Below are 24,565 nucleotides of genomic sequence, written 5' to 3' on the forward strand. Positions count from 1 at the left end.
TGACCTCAAAATGTGACCTTAACCTTTAAGCCAGGGATCTAGATCTTGCACATGACAATGTGTCTCGTTACGTTGAATGTTTTAATATGTAGAGCAACATTAAGATTCCATTATAGATGATAAACTTATGGAATGAATACAAAAACTGGGCGGACAGAAGGATGGAAAAAGCGTATTGTTTGGTACCTAAAACTGGTCTGCAGGAAGAAGTGATAAGTAAATGTATGCCACTTTTTGATGATTAGGTTGTATGCTAATCATTTTCTGTCAGATGTGATTATTTGTTTTAAATTTTATCTATTTTCGTGTAGATTCGGTATGTCGATGTTTTCATCTCATAAAATATTCTCATTTTTATCAGTCGAATTACAGTCGAAACTAGTGTTAGAGATAAAGCGTTCACAAACAATTTTTGATGTTGCATGATAAACATGATAAAGTAGGTAAAGTAGATAACTCATTATTTTATCATGTGTCTTTTACATGTGATAAAATGAGTGTTTTGATACAAACTATACATTGCAATGCATGAAGTAGTCAAGATTTATAATTTGCATTACGTACAACAACTAGTTTAAACATGTAACTTTTTCGGCGCAGCCGTATTAAGCTCGCTTTTACCTCGGAAGTCCACGAGCCCTCGACAGCAAATGAAAACGTTAATTGGATGAAAAGTTATTTTTAAATTGTGAAATTACTTTTACGAGACACTTTTGATTCGATGATATTGCATAAAAGTGTCAATGAAATAGTGTTGTGTTTTCAGGCTTTCATGAAAAGTGTTGGTTTTTTCGGTGTGTAGAGCAATTACACTTATTCTACTTACTTTAAAACATACATTGTGTCAATGAAATAATAAACATAACTGAACATTACCAGAAGTGTCAAATATGCAATTTTAATTATTTGGTACTTGCTTGGTTGATTGGTTTAAGCTCCATATTAAGTACCGATACGCCTCAATAAGAACAATCAGGGGTTGTTATACATCTTTTGAGAACGTAACTTACATTCTACCTAAGTTTTATAGGTAAATAAAGTTGTTTGCTTATTATGATTTTCATGAAACTTCGTGTTTTATGGATTGATCTAAGATTCGCCTAGTATCATTTTCAGTGATAGTTCTGTTCTTGATTAAAACAACCTAAATCGGTCAATTTACTAAACGTTGTACATCTGACTGATCTAAACTTTGCATAATATTATTTTCAGTGATAGATCTTGTTTAAAAACCCTAATATGATCAATTGACTAAATATTGTACATTTAAGCCAGCGCCAATACATTTCCGCTTCTGCAGAGTATTTTTTCCTTTGCAAAGAGAATGTTACCGCTGATATAAGCAGCATACGAAACTAGCACCTTTTAGCAAGGTAAAAGCGTTTCATTTAATTTAAATCGAAACATGTTAATCTATTTCTGAAATGTCTCATGTCGTTAATGCAGTATTTGATTATATTTCATTCAATTCAAACCGTAACCCAGCCAAGCCCTGTGTACAGCTTATTTGAAAAATCTGATAGACGGCTGTACGGAAATGGCTACCCGTACCATAGTAATACGGGGAGGTCACGGGACAGGACTATTCAAACTGAAAAGGATGTCACAGCTACTTAAAATGTGTTAATTTCAGTTTGTTTGTAAATTTTTATTTCAGACTGTCGAAAAATACCTAAGAGGTTAAAATTAGCTGAATTTTAATGTTTTACCCCCATATTAACATACTTTCCAGGAACAACTCAAGATGGAGCAAAGCATACAATGAATAGGTAAAAGGATTGAATTGAAAAATCCACAAACCTTGATAACGGGGCAAGAAAACTAAAATAAGAATAAAAAAAACCGAAACTTAAACCGGTTTAAAAGGGGGGTTTTGAAAAAGAAGAAATTTTCAGTGTTCACTTAAACGTGTTTTATATAAAAAAACAACAGAAACTCATGAAAATCCTTAATCCTTTTCAGTATTTTTAAAAATTTAAACGTAAATTAATTGCAAACTTCTTGAGGGTGGAACGCCACACGTCACTTATTTTTTGACTCAAAAATCTTCGTTTGGGCCCTTTAAAAGCGATTTTTACTCGAACTTAGCATGTCTATCAGCCCCCTTTGATTTTTTTGCTTTGTTTTGTGTCAAAAACATTTTTTCAGCGTACGGCTAATACTGGGAGGGAAATCAAAACCAGTTTAATTACTTTACAAACATGTTTAAAATAATTTTTATACAAGTGTACTCGATGATCTTAGCAATGTCTATCAGCACCCTTTGATTCTTTTGCTGGTGTTGTTGTGTCACAAACATTATTTCAGCGTACGGCTAATATGCGTAAGAGGGAAATCTTAACAGTTAATTTTCTTTTAGAAACAATGCTGGAAAATAATATTTAACAAGTGACCATACGAATGTCGTTCAACTTGTATCTTTTTCTAAGCCCCCATAAAGACTGACATTTCTTCTGCATCAACACTCGAACGAATTGTTTTATCGTATGGTATTTCGGTCATTTATATGATGCAAACGAGTTAGACAGATATCACATTTTGCGATAAAAATAAATGACAAAAAAACCAGCCTAGTGAGAACAGTTCCGTATTATCTACAATATCTGACATAAAGCGGATGTATCATGCTAAGCATGAGGCTTGACATTAATAGTGGTAGTGAGAACAGTGTCTTTTGGGCGTATATTTACGTATTTTTATTTATTTATTTTATGGGGGAGGGGGGGGGTTTTGATTCAGGAGGGACACCGATTCCCATTTGCGACTTTCGTCCCCAAATGCGATCTACTCTGGGTCGCTTAAAAATAGCTTGGAAATTTGATCCCCATTTTTTTATTTACACAAAATTTACCCCTTGGACTCATAGAGAATAATCACATAAATTTCCTTTTCAAATAACCATTCAAGACATTTTTTTCTGAAATGTCCCCGTTCACATACAAAAGTGCCCCCATGCCAGTTAAAGAGAAACCCACCCTTGCCCCAGTATCAGTTCATGATGCAAAACTGTTTTTTTTGTGGAGTTACAAGTACATGTCCTTTTTACAGCAAGCTTTCAAAATCTATATTTGAAACATCGAAACGGAAAAATAAAATACAGTGTTTTTGGAATTCACCTTCTAAAATCTTATTTTCAAATTTAAAGGGATCACATTTGGTCCCCTACTCAATTAAACAATAAAAAGTAAAGCAACATAAGCCCGTCTAAGTATCTTGCATGTAAGGTGGCGGGGGAGCGGCTTTTGGCCCCCCTTCATTTTCTGTATAAACAGGACGGGGTAGATATAAAGGCTATCATTTTACGGGTTATTTATCTTATTAATTCTTTAATAATCGGGGGAATGTGAAACGGTTAATGATTCTGCATACGGGTGTTTTAAAATTCCTACCCGTATTTCCCGGGTTGGGGCTAAAACATAAAATCAGAACAAAAAGTCGGCCAACGCGCGGTGTCATCCACCATTTTTTTTCAAGTGAAAAATTTTTGGGGAAAAAAGTGGGGGTTTGGGAAACATTCCACACCCCCGGGGGTATGCATCTATGTTCGTCTAAATATATCTACAAAATTTGGGATTTAAAAGTAAAAGGGATGAATGGCATATTCAAAGTGAGCCCGGGTTGGGCTTTTTTGGGGTCTAAAAATTTAGGTGCTTGGCCGTTTTCACTACATCGGGCGTAAAAAGCGACGGGTGATGGGCCCGGAGAGGCGCCTTTATGTATCTATATATCGCAATGTCCATAGTATTTTTTCAAAGAAAAATAAGCAAAACGAGATTTCTATGGATATTTCAACACTGGTACCCACACGTCAATTTGAATTCGAAAATTTTGCATCCCCTCCCACCTAAGACAATACCGGAAATCTTGGAAACTGACAACGGTTATGACCTACCATATTCTGAACAATAAACATAGCTTAAAGGGAAGAATAGCAATGTTGTTCTGATATTAATACAGTCTTAGTTAAATCATTTCAGGCAGTGAGAAAATTAAAGTAAGCTTAACAATGAGGGAACATTTCAATATTTGATCTAGATGACAGCTTTTCTGTTGCCACGGCAATATAAACAGAATGGTGGAAATATTTATATTTAGATATTCATTTAAACTGCTTTTCTTGATTCTGTAAAATAGTATATCCACCTTTTCCAACCAAGCAAAAGAACAACTGCTTTACAACTGGAAATTTGGGCATTGAAATAAAAAATTCACCGGTGTTACATTGCGTCATAAACTCACTAAAATGAATGCCTTTTCAAACGGTCATCTCATTTTTAATGATCCGATGTTTTAGCTTTATGAATAGCTGATCACTTGAAACCGATTCATGGTTAAGCATACCTTCCCTTTTAAGCGATGAATATATTGTCGATCACTATCAAGAAAAACTTTTCCGTTCTTACGAAAACTATGGAAAAAATTAAAAAACAACTGAACAACTACGTAACGGGCTGGCCCAAGGGATGAAATGATTTGTACAACTTTTCTAACTTTGAAATCAGTTTACGAAATTTTTTGAAAATGAAAACCAGTTTCAAACGTCTCTAATTTATCAGATGTTTACCGATTGTAAGTTTTGTTGGGCCCTTGGGATTTTTTGCCATATCTCTCATGAACAGATCTAACCCTCTATCATTTTGTTTGGTTCAGTCTAGCTACATATTGATGGGTCCCCTTTTAAAAACTTTTTCATTATATATTGTTAGACATAAACCCGGCATAGGTTTCTACCACCTAAATAACAGGTAATACTCAGTTTTTCATTTCATTAAATTTTAAAACCCTGGAATCATTAAATTTTTGTTTTTAGCTGGTAAATGCCCTTAAAAGGATTACTCTTTTCTTAAAATCAATGTTAATATACCGCAACGACCCGTAAAATGCCATTTTGGCATAATCATGTTTTTTGTTTTTTTTTAACTTTTAACGTAATTTGATTTCCCTCTTACTGTAACAATATAATGTAAGTAATGTATACTTTTGATGGATAGATTTGAATAAATAGCGTATACTTCGTATTTTTTGTTTTCCCATACATAAAGTTTACAAAACATGTAAGAAAAAAATAACTTTGGGAAGCGTTATTCAAACCCCTTTCAATCTATTGAGAAGGGGCAAATGTACACAAAGACAAGATCTGATCTTAATCCCATGTTCATTAAACCCGGGACCAAATCGTTTGATGCTATTTTTCCTACAATGATCACATTAACATGTACTGTAATTACATTTTGCAATACATGTCAGATACGCCCTATAGTCTTGTTTTTACTATAATAATATACTGAGTTATTTTATTACAAAAAAGATGAAAAAAAACAACTAAATAGTCTTACCATATAAAATTTAGTACAGAAAAAATCCAAAAAAAGTGCATTGCCCCTTTTTTATAGTCAATAATACACAATTCGCAATTTAAAAATTCAGTCTGCATAAAAACCCAAAATTTTTTCTTAAACTTTCAAAATCTGTTTTAAAAATCTTGTCAAACGCTCGCTAACTCACCCACAAACGTTAATTTGGCGATAATTTTTAATGCTCGTTGACACTGAGTTAGATACAAAACTAATGTTATAACATTCTTGACAGGAACAAAAATTTGTTTAAAAATTGAACCTAACCGGGGAAGATTAACCAACTAAATATTTCCCTTTTGATTGCCTTATTATTTCGAAAATAAAACGACACAATGAAAACTGCAAACCAAAGATAAAAGCGTAATCTGAAGTTTTGACAGAACTCTGATATTTATTGTACAGTAATAAACTTTATTTGATTAGGACAGAAAATTGAAAGACATGCTCTAGACACTTGTTGACACACGCGTGTTAATTTCATTGTAATTGTTAAAACATACTCGTAAATACACTTTATTTTTGATATGAATCTTTATTTTCTTAATTGTCCTCCTGGCACCCGAATACCAATCGAGGTTCAAACGCAATAAAGGGCGTATCACAATGATTTTTATATGTAATACGCCCTTATTGCTTAACCCTCGATAGTCGGAAAAGTTTTTTCGATAAAACGATTATCCAGTAATGAAAATGTAAAACAAATTGATCGTTAAACTAATGTAAAAATTTACCTATCTGGGGGGGGGGGGGCAAGGTATAATGTAAAAGAAATTAATTTTTTATTATTGGACAATGCTACTAACAGTATCTATAATTTTTAACACACATTAAAAAACCCCCCGCCTAGCGGGCCAAAAGCCCAAGAAAGTAATAACGCCGTGTAAATTAATGGCTTGCAATAATCTTTTACGGGTAACAAATCAAGAGTTAATGTTCAGCAACAGCTAAAGGGTTCTTGTTAACTGTAGAAAAAACATTTTTAACTGATCAACAACTGAATATACCAAGAAGACACGTTAAAGGGTATGCATTTTAAATACACACAACAAAAATAAATTTACAGTATAAATACATTAATAAAAATCCCTTACTTCATGATAAAAAAATGATTTTTCATTATAAAATTTCTTAAAAGTATTTAGGGTTTCGGGAAGAATTAAACACAAAGATTTTTTGTCAATCAAAGCAAAAGGAAATCCTTTTGTTTAAATAAATCAAAAAAATGTTTCTCTTCTTATATTTTTTAGAGTTCATGCTAAAACTGAAGCGTATTTCGTTCTCCCAAGTCGTGCAAAAAATTTCGCAGAGTAAAACTTCGGGGGCTCACCAACATATTACCTGTCTCAACTAGGGGAAAATTCCGCAAAATAAATGACTAATTAGGATAAATAATTAATAATTATTTTAAAATTAAAATTTTATAACTTTAAAATTTATACCTATGAAAAGTACAGAGTGGGTTTACTGAAGTACGCAAAAAAAATTTTAAACCCTTTTTCAGTCCTGTTTTTTAAGTTTTAAATTTTTTGCTCCGGCATTTAAGCAAACGGATGACGTTATTCCATGCATGCATTCGTCTGTCCAAGAAATCGGAGAAATTGCACAATAATTTAGCCAAGACAAAATTTGGTTAAAGACTGACGCAATACTGAAAATATACATATATTCGAACAACAAATTGTTAATAAATTGAGGATTGGATTATACAGAAACTTACAAATCATCTTATTCAGAAAGCTAGAAAAATACATCTTTCTGTCAGAATTCTTGAGCGTGTTGAACAAAACATTATGACGTCGTTGTAATATGACGAATCATTTTATTGTCTTTTATGCTGCATAAACACTTAATTTTTAACTTTAAAAATAAAAATTTTAGCCATCAAGTTTTTTTGTTAAAGGGTAGTGGCATATAATTGCGCAGTCTGTGTTGTTAATTTTATTAACAATAATATCTTAAACATTTTATATCTTAATCATATTTTGTTGAAGAGTTGTTTCGGTAACGATAACAAAATGGTGTTTTATGCTGAAATAAAACGTTCCTATTATGCACGTTTACAGAAAGGGGAACAACTCATGTAATATTACTTTCATAACATACCGATTTACCAACTCAGAATAGTTTTTCTTGTTCTTTTTCTTTTTAATCAATTCTTGATACTAAAAATCATATCAAAAGCCAATTTTATTTATAAAACACAAATGACTTCAAAAAAATTTTAAAGGGTAAAACCCCAATAGTAATTTTTAAAAAATGGCTTTTGCTTCTTTTTTCTAAAGTTGCCCGGTTTCGCACTGTTTGAAAATTTTTTAAAAAACTGAATTTTGTATAATTTTAAAATTTTCCTCAAGCCAAGTAGAGAAAAATTTAAAAGGGAGGCCACTATCCAAAACTTGCAAGTTTTTAAAATTAACCATTAATTTTGATAAAAGAAACATCAAATTAGGGTAAACAATATAAAATAAAAAAATAAAATTTTTCAATTCACTTTTCTGGGGTAACCAATAAACGGTTTAAATGAGACAGAATTCGACTCCAACTGAAAAATTAAGGGGAATCCTGGGGGCGTTTCTTTTTACTCATTTCTTTCAAAAAACTATGGGCAGAAGAAAAACCTACCTACATTTTTTCCACAATATATCTAAAGAGTAAGGCAAAAAAGAATTTTTAAAACCGCTGAAATCGTTTTTTAAAAAGAGTCTAACTCTCCCCACTTCTGATTCAAAAAAATTTCCTTGAAAGGCAAAAACCCCTTATCAAATGAAAGGTTCCGCTTTTGTACAATAAATCAATAATAAGTCTTAAAGAAGTAAAAACTTACTAAAAAAAAGGAAATGGAGAAAAAAAATTTGGTCCCAGGGGGGGCTTTAACCTACGCCCCCCTGAAAATTGCAGTAAATGTAGTTTTAGGTAGGAATAAAATACTCTCAAAAAGGGTTCTCTATTACGTCTAATTTTAATTAAAAATTAGATAGGACTTATAGAGTTTTTGAGGGATAAATTTGCTCTTAGCAACTTTTGCACAACTAGAAACCGAAGCTGGTTTTTTTGGTATGGGCTGTAAAATTTTTGTACCTTTTCGTTTTTTTTGTTTTTGCCGCGCAAACCCCCAAAAAAAAACTCAGTGGCGCTCCGCCAAACGGCCACACCAAACGAATGGCCCCCGAAAACAATCCAGAAACCAAAAAAAAAGACTTAAAAGATACTTGTCCCGGGGCGTTTTCGGACAAAAAACTTAACAGGAATTTTCGAGATGCCGATTTTTTGAGAAAGCGATTTTCGGAATGGGTTTTCAGCTGTAAAGTACAAATTGGCATTAAACGGGTTATACACACCTTCCAAAATTTTTAGCTGTTTACAGTGGGCTTTTTTGATTGAAATATTTTCTTGCATCAAACATACCCCCACACACTTTTCATTTTCTTTCCGCCTGACAATACTTTTCAAGAAAAAGTTAAAAACATCAAAAAGGGGCCCTATGGTGCGCAGCCATTTTGTTTTCTCATTTTTAAAAAGAAAAAAAGAAACCAGCTATTACGCGTTCATCCTAGTTATGAAACAAAATGTTTTTAATGACCTAAGGAGGCTTTTAAAGCCAGTTAAAAACGGATTTTAACGCTAAACATTACAATTTAAAACAAAAGAATTCAAAAACACCAACTCATAGAAAAAAGGGGTTTTCTTTGAAATTTGAACAGACTAAAACTTTTTTTACCCCTACAAAACTTTTTTTCACGTACTGAAATACACTGTTCGGGAAAAAAGACTGCATAAATGGGCCAAACTTTGGTACAGTTCAAAGCCTTTAAAAACTCACCATTTTCAGCAAACTGTTACATATCTTTGTTATGATGCATTCGCAATAATGTCCCAGTGCTGAAATTTCAAACAACTAAGTGGAACGTAGTTTTCAGCAATTGCTTTTTTATTTCTTTACAAATTAATGACATTCATCTTTAAAGGGGGACAACTTTTTGAGAATATTTGAAGTATCCATCGAACGGGACAGATGGCAAAAAAAGTAATGGTCGGTAGTTTTTGTTCTTTTATCAAATATTTTTTGTTTTTTGAGGGAAATACCCTAGAAACCTTAATTTAAATTTTTTATTTTTTTAGAAAATAACTTGAATCCTAGAGGAAGGGGCAACGGGAAAAAGTACAGTTTGAAAACCAAGTCACTCTAGAGAAAAAAGTTGACGTTGCATAATAAATTCCAAAATTTCGTTTGCAGAATGTCATCTGTGGGGCATTATCAAAAGAATCAAAGTCCATTTGCAGTCTGAATGCAACACCGCAAAAAACCATTCACACTAACGGGCCACAATTAAAACAGATTCTTGAACCCACCAAATTGCTAAATCAATAACCATGGCTTTGTAATGTTTGGTAATTGAGACATTTAATTGTTAAAGATAAAAAACTCAATTTTGGGCCATAAACAAACATGTCATTGTAATTTTTTTAAAACCCTTTCTTTTCTTTTTTTTGGGTCTATTATATGTTTCCCCAAAATTTTTTCCAAAAGTTGTTTTGTTACACAAAGATTCATTTGACACCTTAAACTGCATCTGTTTCTGAAACAAAATCAATAACCATGGGAACTAGAAACGATAACAATGCAAAAACTTTAAAATCAATGCGAATGAATTCTGAGGTACACAATCTTTACGAATTTTTTTTTTTTTTTTTGTATTATTATTTCATTGTACTGTCGGGGATTTTACTCAGTCCATAACGTTGATGATTTTATCAAACAGCTTTCTTTTTGAAAATACTATAAGACAAATGGCACGCATATGTACAAAATTAAAAAAATCTAACAAAAAATAAATGCAATACCGCCTATAACAACATATTCATGTAATTAATAAATAAAGGAGGCGGGTTCAGTGCACTTTTTAATAAAAACAATTTTTGTAAAACCGCGCATACAATCGAATGCAAGATGCTTTTAAAGAAATCAAAATTTTTCCCAACACATACTTCATACGGGAAAGAAAAATGAAAATTTTACTTTTAAAACAATGTTTTGAAAAAGCATACAAATTGTCAAAATAATTCAACGTTTTTGATATGCAACAAAGCAGATGCGTTTTGTTTTCTATCCCGATGCAATTTTAAAAAAATGCAACGAATAACATAACAAACTTCATCAACGTTTACCTCAATTTTCCTTAAATAATACGTTTTTCCCTTTTAACGAAACACCGAAAATTCACTATCATAAATTTTCAAACAAGTAACTAATTTAAAAAACAATAATACACTAAATTTCCTTAATCGCTCAATTTAACTAACCGTTTTATTCTTTTTTTCCACCAGAGAGTTTTTTTCTCTCAAGGGAGGCTTGTATATTTAAAAAACGAAAAAAAATAGGTATCTATATTAAAGCCGATAAATGGCTAAACGATTTTTGGGTTTCATGTTGAATTTTTTATTTTTAAAATATTGTTGTCCAAAATTAAAAAGGGGGAACATGTTTCATTTGGGGGGGGCTTTTAAAAATAGATGCCCTTGCTTTGAATAGTATTTTTTCCCCCCGCATTTTTTTCGCATCTTTTAAACATTTTGGGCCTAGGCCGCTTTATTTCATTAAGTAATAAACATTTTTAAAACGGATGCAATGAAAGGGCTGTTTATATATTTACGTTGGGATAAAAAAATCCTTTCCATTTACATTTTCAACGTTTTGTGTTATATTACATTGATTAATATAATGAAATACAAAAAAATAAAAACAAAGATACCCGTTACTAAAAGCACTTTCAAAATACCGTTTTTAATTCAAAACATTTTCAATGACACATAAAGGGAAAAAACGTCACCTTCTACCGTTTTCAAAATTTTAAAGAAAAGGAAATCGCCCACATAAATATGCGTTTGTCCTCTTTTTTGTTTAAACAATAAATAAATCGTTTATTTTATAAAAGTTTTTACCCAAAAATTTTAAAAATCTCTTAAATTTTAATTTTTCTTTTTAGATTAAACAAATTTGAAAGAAAGGATAACATTTATAAACTGTAATGCCTTCGAAGATAAAAAATAAAAGGCAAAACCCAAATTTTAAAAGCCTATGGGGTAATTTTTTTCATTTAAAGCCCACAACATACATCACTTCTTTTCAAAAGTAAAACAATCTATGAGTTTTGGAAGGGCAATGTAGTCGATTATTTCCTTTTCTTTTTTCACGTTTTTTTTTTTTTTCCTCTTATGTTCCAAATCTGGAATAAACAATTTTTTGTCATCAATTATATTTAAAAAAGGGGAAAAAATGGTCTTTCCCTTTTAGCGCCCCAGTTCATATATCTTTCTGCAAAGCCATAACCGCCAAACAAACATTCATTAAGGACATAAGAGCACTTTAAGAAACAACGACGATTTAACAAATTTAATGCTATATAGCAAGGATTTCCCAAAACGGTAAATTGTCAGTTCTTACCACACCAGTTTCTAAAACAAAAAAAAACCAAGTTCATCCTTTCTGTGAAACCATTTAACTACCTCCCTCTCTAAGAAACTATTGTCTCAGACACCAAATACACGGCAGAGTTGAGAGTCGAGACTTTCAAAAAATGCAATAAATAATTCGTTTTAAAGAAATGTTCACTGAGGATTACATTATTTAATTAAAATAAAAAAATTCCACACTAAACAACAACAAAAATGCTTTTTTAGATTGAATATTTCCAAAAATTTCAAGAAGTTCAATGGAAAAATGAAAAATACAGACTGTTTGATAATAAATAATTTTCATTTTAAAATCAACGTTCCTGTGTTGTCGACATCCTGGGAAACGTGTCTTCTTTTTTCCTCCTTTTTTTTGCCCCCATTATCTAGAAAGAGTACATTAACATTTTCTAAGCAATGGAGCTTTTTTGTCATTTTAATAAAATCAATGACTTTGTGTCATAGTATTTTTTATTTCAATTTTTCGCCATGGGTTAAATTTAACCTAATAATTTTGTACAAAAAGGCCAAAATATTTCAGTTTTGTTTTGGGAACTTTGGGCTAACGAAAAACTTACACCACCTTTCTGGAAAAAATTGACTTTTCGTTTCTAAAAAAATAGGCTTTTTCCCCCAAAACTTTATTTAAAAACCCATTTAAAGCAAACTTTTAAACACCCATAAAATATTCGGTAGGAAGCGTCACTGAAATCTACGTTTTGGGGGTTTTAAAAGTTTTTAAACCACCCTACAAAATTCACTTACTTGGGGTTTGGCAATGTAAAAATCAATTTTAAAAAAAAAAAAAAAACCCCCTTTCCCTGCAAAATTTCGAACGAACTTGTCCCTCTTTTAGTAAAGGTAAACTTAAATGTTACATGACAACTGAACGGATGTGCAGGCTTATCATAATATTAACGATCGCCAAAGGGAGAAAAAGTTGTCTCACTGATAAAAAAAAGTCACTGGGCCCCAGATCGTACGAAAAACACCAAAAAAAATTTCTTTAGATATCAAAAATTATTCCTATATTTCTTAAGAAGGGTTGACACGTAGTTTTTGGCGATAAATCTAAGAAATACAAAGAAATTTTTTTTATTACTTTTCTATTCAAAGTTGAAAAAGCCTAACAGGGATTGGAGTAACCTGTTTTTTAAATAAAGCGCTAATTTAATGATTTTTTAAATATGTATTCCTCAAGACCCCAGAAAAGGTATACTGCGGGGAACCTTTTTCATTACCGACTTTGGGCCCTTGGGTTTTTTTCGTCTTTTCTAGCATTTTAAAAGGGAGTTTACAAAAAAACTCCATCTTTTACGTTCAAATCTGACCAAACTTCAAACAAAAGAAAAACCTTTTTTTCTCAACTGAGTCAGTGCTTTCAACCTCTAATCATTAAAAAAAATCTATTTTAACGGGAAAGATTAGAAATGCCCTTTAAAACCCTCAGCATGTTCATATTTTTAAAAATATGCAAACGAATTTTCTTGGATTTTTTTATGCTGGACGTTCGAAGACTGAGAGTGTACTACCTGCTTGTTCAATGCGCAGTGGAATATGAAGATCACCAAACCCTAAAGTTCAAAAGAAAAGCCAAATATTATTCCGATAATAAAAAAAAAAATAAGAATCTTTTAGTAATTTTGAAAGTATTTTAAAATTTACGATGACAACGCATTAAAACTTTATAAATTACAATGCAAATCGTTTTTCGATGATTTAACAAATTAGCGGGTTAATTAAATACATTAAAGATTTTTCTGTTAAAACAAATTACGACTCCTTTACACGATATGTATTTTTTTTTCTGTGCCAGTGAGAAAATGCAATTTTGAATGTAATCGGACTACTTACTTGAGACTATTGCTACAGCAAACACAACGAACCCCCCCCATTCCTTTTTTTTACATAAATATACCAAAAACCCCCCGTAAGCCCATAAGTGGAAACAAAATGCCAAAAATTCAAACCCGGGCGTAAATAAGATTAATTAACCATTCGTTTTCATAAAAGAATTTTACGTATCACAAAGAGATTTGGGTGAGTACATAGAAACATTTAACGAAAGATACGGTTTTTTTAAAAGTTTTTTTTTTCGAAACTTTCCCTGTTTGGTAAATGTCTGGGAATGTATTTTCCCGGGCGTATGATAATAAAAGATTTATTTGTCATGTGACAGATATTCGCACGGGGCTAAAAAGTTTTAAAAAAAAATTCTATTTTGAAATTTATTATTTTTTATATAAATAAAGTAAATGTAGTTAAATCTAAATATATAACATTTCAACAGTTTTTTTACATTTATTTAAACTTTTGAAAAATTTTCAAAAATTTGATCGGGAAAATAAAAACCAAAACTTAGGAAAAAAAACAAAAAAAATGATAACACATCCACCGATACCCAACATGTTCTAAAAAAAACATCCAGGGGTTGGAAATTTAAGGCCCCAAAATATATAAATATATAAGATTTGGAACACATCCCCCGGCACGACCAATATTTGATAAAAAGTCCAAAATTCAAATTTTTTCAAGGCCTTTTGATTGATTAGTTGGCCAAAACGGCCATAACAAAACAGTGTTTGGGAGATCATTAGATTTCTTCATTATTTTTTCATTAACACACCGATCAAATCCCCTTTTTCATAATACACATGCTTTTTTGCATTTTTAAGCCCCTTTTAAGCTACTGTATGTAAACGACAAAATATAAATCAAATTTTTTTAAAAAAAAGAACTGAAAAAGAAAAAATCCAGAAAAAATCACTTTTTTTGCTCTATTTTTTATTTTTGCAGCTGAGACTAATCCAAATGCTGCCCTAAAATGGACAAACAACCAAAGTTAAACCCAAAAAAATGTTCAAACCTGCCCCTTTAATATCAACCAATTTAAAACCAAAATTTTTGACTTTAAAAGACCAAGTTTTGTATTCATGAATTGTTTTGGGGAGTCATAAACTTTTAAAAAAACGACACAAGAACCGTCTGAATATTACGTACCCGAAAAAGCCGTCTGTTCACATAATGCGGTATTTATTACTCTGGTCTCGCGATAATCCTTTTGTTTAAAAAGCAACGAAAAAGACTTATACATTTAAATCCATGGGGGCTATTTTACCTTGCTTTTTGGCGAACAATTGCAAAACATTGGCTGCCGAAAAGTCATTCAACTGTAAGTCCAAAGCGAAAAGTGGGGTTTTTTTTTGCGCAGTTACTCAAACATTTTACCGCAAATTACTTTAATATCTTTAATCTTGTGTTTTAACATTGCAAATAAACGGCCCCGACACTAAACCTGTAATTTTAAAGCAAAGAAAACTGGGAAAAAAATACTTTAACAAAGCTTTCTTTTTGGGGAAAATTTGTTGACACAAAAAAAAACGAATCATTTGGATAATTCGGTCGTGGGTTTTTCTTTTAAAATGGTACAGAATTTTTTAACAGTAGCAAAACTTAACCCCCCCTCTACTTTTTTGCAAAAAAAAATAGTTTTTTTTTTTTAAATTCCTGCAGACAACTGAACCTCTTTTTTTTTTTTTAAAGGGTTTTCAGTCCCACCGAAAAAACATTTGCATATGGGGGTTTTCCCCCCTTTTAGGTCGAAAGGGACAAAAAGGCTCCCGGGTCTCCCCAAAAAACCGTCCTTTAATAACCTAAGTACAGTACTTGAATAAACTCAATGATCTTTTAATAAATTTTGGTAAATCAAGAAAAGTAGCCAGGTTTTTTTTACCTAATCTTTACGAGAAAAGGTGAAATTTTCGAAACTCCCGCACCAACCATCTAAAATTTAAAAAGAAAATCAAACCTTACCAAAATTATAATCAAGCAGGGACCACAAATGCCCAATCGCCCCCTTGCACTGAGACCAACAAATGAAACATTTAGTTTTGAAGGAAAAAAATTTAACATTTTTTGCACATCCCTAGGTCCCCAGTGACATCACAAAAAGTGGATTCTTTAAGAAACAAGAAAAAAGAAAAAATGAAATTTTACAATTAATTTGTTTCTTGTGGGAGATAAAATAAAGATTGAAAGGAATTTAAAATTTTTTGGGTTTCGGGCATTATTGGAATAAAAAATCGACAAATTGTTCGTTCCCGTATCCTCTTTCGTTCTCCGAGAGATAACCAAAAATCCCAAGGCCGTATCCTGAAATTAAAAAAAAAAAAAGAATTAAAAGTAACATACAAACAGAAAACATCTACTGATACGGGGGGTTTTTTTAATAAAAAAATTTTTTTTTACATTTTCTTTAAACCGCTTACACCAAGAACCCCACAGGGAAATTTTAAAAAAATCAAACAACCATAATCATAAATCCCATATCTGTTTTGCATGAAATTCACGTCACGTTAACTAAAAATATTCTTTTTGAAATTTTATTGAATTTAAAAAATTAAAAAATTTCTCACTCGAAAAACACATTTGGTTTTAAAAAAATTTTTGGTTGCATGGCACGAATTCAGCGCAACGCACTAATTGACTTTACGTTTACTGATTTGAAATCAATACGTTTAATTCTCAGGGTTTAAGGGTATGAAGAAAACAATCAAAAATTTTTAAAATTTTTTAAAAATTTTTTTCAAATACCCCCTTTTTACTTCGGATAGGTTTTTTTGCTGTTCTAAAAATTTGAAAAACAAATAACTACCACATTTTTTTGTGGGAAGAGAGTGGTGGGGACAATTAGTAGAACAGGTTTTTTAAAACTCCACTGAAATCCAAAAAAAAAAAAAAATTCAGTTTTTTCAACTTTGATTCTGAAGTCTACAAATTTATATTTGCCTGAAGTACCCCCAGAGAAATGAAACCCCAAATTTAATGATTTTATAAAATGAACTTTTTTGGGGGCCCCATCGAGGGGGTAAAAACAAAACTTCCCGAATTTGATTAAAATTTGCCGTTTAGTTTTAAAATTTTAAAAAAAAGACTTTTGCGTTTAATGGGGAAAACCACTTTTTTTCGCTTACAAAATCATGCTAGGGTGATTTTATGATGGATATTTGCAAAATTTTCTTATGGGAAATTGTTTATACCGCAAAAAGAAAAAAAAATAGATTTCTCCTAATTTTCCCTTTTTTAACGTAGCTTGTACTAAAGAATGGTTTGCTTTTCAGATTTAAGAAAACAAAATAAATGTAAGGGTACTGAACTTTCAACATTTTTGATAAAACCCCCAAAAAGCATGCCCTTTTTAATTAAAATTTTCCCCACCATCAAAATAAGTTCTTTGGTTTTTTTTTAAGATATTGTAAATTCATAAAAACCATATTGTTGCGTCGATTCAGTTTTGACTTTACCAACAGGTAAATAGTTTTAAATTAATTATTATTATTTTTTTTTTTGTAATTTGATGTTCGAAATTGAAAGGGGACAGATTGCTTCTTAAATCTTGTGGGGAAAAGGGGAAAGTTTGCTGGTTATAATATTGCTCTTGATAGACAAGTTTTGATCACAGTTTTTTTTAAGGAACTTTAAAAGGGTAGGACTTCTATTTCAAAACGTTTTCGGAGGGGAGGGAGGGGGGTCTGTGATTTTAACCTTGATATATATTGTTCGTCATGAATACCTCTATTTTTGCTAATATATAAACAAAAAAACTAGAGCTATCACAAAGGGATAATGCCCCCCGCAGCCGACCAGTACTGCAATTGACCACACACATGCATAATTATGTGGAACGATGTATATAACGTATTATACAGTATAGTACAAAAAACAAATCCCATAATAGCAGAATATTTATCTAAAAAAACAACAGCCCAGCCAACTACTTGGGACTGATCAATTTAGTAAATTCCAAAAATTGTTGCAGGGGCGGAAAATTTCCGCACAAATGCATATGCAGACTGTAAAAGTACAAGTATTTAACAAGAAACAAATCCCCATAACCGCAATTTTGTCGTTGAAAAACCTAACATCCCCATGCACAACACGTTTCTGATCACCTGTGTGAAGTTTCATTAAATTGGGCAAGGGAAAGAGGGAAAGGGGTGTGCACAAGATTGTTCTATGTATATAAAAGTAACAAAAAACAAAGTCCTGTAACCTGCATTTTTTTTCTGAAGAACCCAAAAATACCCATGCACAACTACTGTTTTACTGATCCCGTGGAAGTTTTATTTAAATGTTCAAGGGGTGAGGGAAAATGGTGCGCACAAAATTGGTTTTACACAGACAGACGACGAGACGGACGGACGACAAAAGCCAACCTGAAACCATATACCCCCCCCCCATACAACTTTGTTGTCGGGGGTACAATGATTTAGAGCAATAATTAAGTCAACTTACGCCAGGCACACGGTAACATCCATTTTAATCTCGACTCTGTTGTGAATACATACAAGAATTTAACTGATATTTCGATACCCTCTGCCAACATCAGAAAGAAAACGACTAGATATATGTACTGCAGTATCGCCGCTATAGCTGTGCAAGTTTCCTTTGAGTAAAAAGTGTAACATTACCAATAGCACAAAAGCTTTAAACAAAAAAAAAAGAAAAAAAATCTCTACATTCGATCTGGAAGAAAAGAAATATTTAACATTTTGATGGATGTGAAAAACGTTTTGAAATTGGATGCAACTAAATTGCCAAAAACAAATTATAAGTGACAGAAATAATAATCACATGAACTTAGTATAACATTTGGTGATCTTTCGACATTTACCTTATTATCGGTTCTGTCTACTCCACCAAGGAATACCGCATACGATATGACGAGGGCAATGGATAAATTGATTAGCAATACTACTTTTTCACTTCTTACATAACTGAAACAAAACAGATCATCTTTAATACAAGTTTGAATACGATAGCTTATATAGTTCGACCGCGTGTTTTGAGCCGTGACGGAATGATACACTTATTCAATTGGGTTATATCTGTATTCGGTCCATACCTGGCTGAAAAATCTTTATAGAGTAAGTTGATATGTATGTTTTGTTTACCGTGAATTTGATTATATCGCTGGCGCAACTGGTAGAGCGTTAAAATTGCAAATCCAGAGGTGTGAGTTCAAGCCCGAATAAGGCCTTATTTATTATCGTATACATCATTTAAATTTTATTTTAGTAAAGGATTTTTGAAGACTCTTTTACAAAAAACAATTTATGTATTTTAATAATAATGTTTGACTTTTTTTTTCATTCTTCTATATTTTTAATATTTGTTGCTAGTTTTATTTCAATTTAATCCATGTCACATAATTTCAACTTCACTTGCTGTGTATGTTGACGACCCTTCAGCTGTGTTAGTCTTCGAGTCAGATGATGTATTGGAATCCGAGTTAAGGTTGAGAATTAGGCCTTGAGAAATAAAAATGAAACAACACCAAATCATAGAAAGACAGCGTTGTTTGACATGAAAATTGAACAGCATGTAAAACATGTATATTACTTTACGAAACAAGTGTCAGTATACTGATATATACATTGAATTCAGAAAAAGGACTGCCTAAAGGGGCCCCACATCTGGACAGTCAAACGCCTTTAAAATCTCACCAACAAACAATTGCTGAAAACTGTGTTCCATCTTGTTATGTGAAAATTCACCACTTGCACGCTATTGCAAATGCATCCAAACGAACATGTGTAACAGTTCTTTGAAAATGGTGAGATTTTAAAGGCGTTTGACTGTCCGGAAGTGGGGCCCCTTTAGGCAGTCATTTTCTGGAATTCAATGTTTATATCAGTATATTGACACTTGTTTCGTAAAGTAATATGCATGTTTTACATGCTGTTCAATTTTCGTGTTAAACAACTCTTTGTTTCTATGATTTGGTGTTGCTCGACAATCACAGGTGCTGGAAGATCGTCTATAGAAATACCTAACTCCCGGTATTTCTATTCAACTGAAATCACTATATTTGTAATGTAATGAAGCCATTTCACTGTAACTAAAACTAATAGGCATTTTTTGACTAGCTAACACATCATTTACAAATCGAATCAATGAACTACACAATTTTCTCGTGCAATGTGTATTGAAACAAACGATTATAAAAAAAAATGTGAACTTACCAAGTCTCGAACCTCAAAAAGCAAGTTTCGTAAGCCAACGCCATATCTTTTGGGTCATGCATTTGCTTTCATTCAACGGTAACTTATACCGCTTTAGTATGTATTACATATACGTTCCTACCCTTTCTTGGCGAATCAACTGTCCTGCATAAATTAGTCACGGTTCAAAAAACGTGGTGGAATTATACTCTATCAACTTTATAAATATTGACATTGCATGGTTGAAAAATATTATGCTAATACACTATGCTACTCGCACACGGTATTTGTAACAATAACATGTTCATGTTATTAATGAGAAAAGGGGAATCGGGTAGTGAAACCATTATCCGTGAAAAAATAGTTGTTTTTCTTTATGCGTGTGTGTTAAATATTGTCGTGTTATGGTGAAAATATATGGAAAGTATAGGTATAGTCCTTTTTATTCGACTTGGCGGGGCGGAGTTAAACTCTGACTTATGCAAATAACGGAAATCTCTAAAAAACGAGCAAAATATTGAGCAATATAACTGTTTAATTCCGTAACTTTCGGTAACTAACGACTAAAATTCAACGCTACATTGATTACATGTAATACATACCCTGCACAAAAATGTAGTGGACCGTTGCGAAACCACGCCCCGCCAGGTCAAATAAAATGCACTATATCGCACAGTAATAAGGCGGATTGAAATGTAAACATACAAGACAATAGCATAAATCTAAGTCAATACACAACGTTTACACTGCAGATAGTAATTCCCCGTTGACCGAGCGGTATTGGTATCCGTATTATACGTTTTCGTCGGGAGTTCGATTCCGGCCCGTAAAAGTATTTTCAAAACTGTACTTAATTTCTTCTTTTTCAGTACGATTCAATGAAAACAACACAAATGTGTTAATCTTATACTAACTGTTTACTTACTTATATATTTTGTCACTGCTATCACGTAATCATGTTTAAATACGCTTCGTCTTTAATACGATCTGATGTTTTTGAGGCTTTCATGAATAAATTAGAAACTAGAGACAAAAGAACTACCACAAAGTATTGAAATTAAATACAAAATAAAATAAAAAATGACGGATGCAAGGTTCGAACAATTAAAACTATCACTAATTATTACATGTCTATCCACTCAGCCTACTACGCCATCAAGCCAACATTTGATCTTACTTCCAATATATTTCGTTTTAAAAGAGATTGGCAAGTACTGATTGTTTATTTGCATGTTGCTAAAAATAAAAACGCCATAATACTGTGCGATACTTATACTTTTGAATCGTATTGACTATGATTTACCATGAAGTAAATCCTGAATTACCAATAAAGGCATTATCGACTTTTCCGATATTGTTTTCGTTACCGTTTTCTATTAATACATAGAACAAGTGAATGAAGTATCGCCATGCAATACAAAGTCCCATACTGGAAGGCACCTAATTTTCTCTACTGCAACATAGCATAATGAACTGATATCTGTCAATGATTTTTAAAATATTGTACAATATACACAATGTAATAACAACACACTTGGATTAAAATGTGCATATATAAAAACCCACAGTTGTTTTTATATTGATTTTTTTGGCCGATTATAAAAAAAGTTATCATATAAGTTATTTATAGTAACAACAAAGGGAAATTAATCCTAAAAAAAATAAAATGAATACAAAAAATCTATATAATATAAGTCTACAAGAAACTCTTTACAAGGTAGAGATATGTCAAAATACACCTAAGAATTGGATGTAACATACCTCTTATTCCACAGAAAAATGGTCTCGATTTTTCTCTACGACCAGTAATGATAAAGTTACAATATAATCTGTTTATAGTGCCAATAAAGGGACGTAATTCTAAAAACAAGGATACCTCATGGTGGTGAACATTTGGTCCAAGTTATATCAAAATCCCTCCATGCATGAAAAAGAAATGCTCCGACAAAGTCATTCTTGAATTTGACATTTTACCTCTAAATATGACCTTGACCTTAGACCTAGGGACCTGGTTCTTGTGCATGGCAATCCGTCGTATGATGGTGAACATTTGGGCCAAGTTACATCAAAATCCCTCCACGCACGAAGAAGAAATGCTCAAGATAAAGTAATTATTGTGTCTGACCTTTGGTCTCTAAGAGTGACCTTGACGTTAGACTTTGGGCCCGGATTTTGCGCAAGACATGTTGTCACATCCAGGAAAATATTTGTGCCAACTGATATTTAAATCCTGTTTTGCATGACAAAGTTATAGACTGGACAGGAAAAAAGTCCTATTGACCTTTGATCTCAAAGTGCGACCTTGACCTTTAAGCTAGGGTTCCGGGTATTGCGCATGACACATCGTCTCATCATGGGGAACATTTATACCAAGAAATATTGTAATCCATTTATGGATGACAGAGTTCTGGATCTGACAGGAAAATAAACTTATTAACCTTTGACCTCCAATTGTGACATGACCTTTGAGCTAAAGTTCGGGTTTTGCGCATGACACGTCGTCTCATCATGGGGAATATTTGTGCCAAGTAATATTAAAATCCCTTCATGGATTACAGAGTTATGGACCGGAAACGAAATTGCGGACGGACGGAATGACTGAAAACGCATTTCTATAGTCCCGAAACTGGTTTTCAACCAGTAGGGGACTAATCACGTGGATTTTAGTCGCATTGATACCTTAAAAACTTTATAATTTATTATTTATGACAGTTTGAAGTATGTTACCTTATGCATACAATTACTTTGCGACATCGTTTGATTATTTGTGCGGTGTTTTATTTATCTTAGATACTACAGTCCGTGTCTGATAACTTCGGAGTGACGTCACGTTTGTTTATGTTTTCTGGACTTATAAAACTAACAAAATATAGAGACCGTACCATAGCTCTTCACATTCTTCGATTTTAAAAAACAGTGGTTTTTACAAGAGCACCGGTTACGATTAAAAATGTAAAGAACAAACTCTGTCTATAAATCATTTGACTGAATGAATGATCGTCGATCTTAGTCATAATACTGTTTGACAGTGAACGCTAAAGACTCCATGTGTTGCAGAAAGGTATTTAGTTTGTAACTGTACTTTCCTATCAATTGATATCCTGTCGAAACTGGTAAAGTAATTGCTTATATTTGAACAAAGCCCACTGTCTTTGCCGTTCACCAGCTGCTAAAAAGGCAAGTATATAAGATTCAGTGTAAGTTATATTTCACTGGTACTACCAGTTAGTAAGTTCATACTCTAAAAGACCTGTCAGAGAAATTTGGGCAGTTTTGACCGATTAAAACGTTTGCAGAATTAGATTATATGTTTTCTTTACACGAAAATTGCCGTTAGGTAACAAAGCGAATACAACTATAATCCGGAGTAGGCCGGTTATGTGTTATTGTCACAAAACTGTTCCAGTTCACGTAATGTAATCGGTGCACATAAACTGCCTAGCTATAGCTACTGCTGTTATAGGGAAGTGGTAGAGTGTCTGCCTTAGATGTGAGAGGTCCTGGGTTCGAGCCCCAGTTAGAACTTAACAATTTTTATTCTGCTACAGCATCTTTTTGCTGTTAAAGGACTGTTCCAGTTGTTCTATATTTTTAGCACAGAGTATCATGGATCATTATTTAGAAATCCAGATCACAGTTGAATGTTAAATCAAATGCACCCAAGTAGGAAATATTCGCTATATTATGTCCATTTGATGTTTCTGCTCTCCAGGTCCAAGAAGAGTTACATTTCCTTAATCACAAAATTTTCTTTTACATGAAAATATTAAATGCTCATAACTCTATTCTTCTGATTAAAATATTGTTAATATATCTATTTTTGAGAAATATATGTATATTTGTCTTCATTTCAAAGCTTTTTAACTTCATACCTATGATTTGAAAAACTTAGGTACTATCTCTACAAAATAGGTAAAGCACCTTACATAAACAATAATAATATTGGGTATATTTTATTGTAGCACGTCTGTCAGTCCCGGTAGCTCAGTGGTAAGCATTGATGTTTGAAATGTCGAATTTTGCGGGCCGTAGGTTCGAATCCAGGTAAGTGTTTTTCTTTCTTTTTTTCCAGTTTCTCTTTCAGGGTAACCCTATAATCATTCATTTTTCCTGGAATATATTAATATATTTAGAAAGAAATATTATTAAATTAATTTCTGTTTAAAGGTGACCAGCCATCAGCTTTGTGTAAACACATTGTATTATGAATGTATAGTTACGAAAACACTCGGAAATTTCGTGCAGGTTAAATTCCTCTAACATGTTCGAGGCGTCCATGTCTGTTGTTGCAAAGAGAAACATTGTTCAGTAAAAGAATGATGCTAAATGCATGCTACAAAATATTCTGAAGGTTATTTCATCCATATTTCAGTTCGTTATTGTATACCGTAGTGCTGTATTGCTGCATTTTGAATATTTTCAATTGTCTTTGATAAAACATGTAATTAGAAATAAATAAAAAACAAAGATTTAAAAAAAGTGTAAATCACGGTAGGATTCGAACCAACGCGACAATGAAAATAAAAAGAATGGCACATGTAAGGCTAACGCTCTACGGCCAGTCTACGGCCAGTACTAATCTACTTCAAAGTAAGCGTTCCAGTTAGTAGTATAATATAAAAGTGTGTACTTAGATAATGATAATTATTGATTACCCTTCTGATTTGGACTCGTCCTCATAGTCACTCCGAAGTTATCAGACACGGACTGTATGTCTCAGAGAGCTAACGGGTAGCAATCTATTATATTTTCAGA

At 32.3% G+C, this 24,565-nt stretch overlaps 1 protein-coding gene across 1 annotated transcript in view; it reads right to left on the reverse strand.

The window, feature by feature from the left end:
- The window catches only part of LOC123564046 (CUB and sushi domain-containing protein 1-like), a 156,655-nt gene that overhangs the window by 97,608 nt on the left and 34,482 nt on the right, over positions 1 to 24,565 (reverse strand). The window lies entirely within an intron of this gene.

This window comes from Mercenaria mercenaria, chromosome 2 (assembly GCF_021730395.1).
Source record: "Mercenaria mercenaria strain notata chromosome 2, MADL_Memer_1, whole genome shotgun sequence".
Lineage (NCBI taxonomy): Eukaryota > Metazoa > Mollusca > Bivalvia > Venerida > Veneridae > Mercenaria > Mercenaria mercenaria.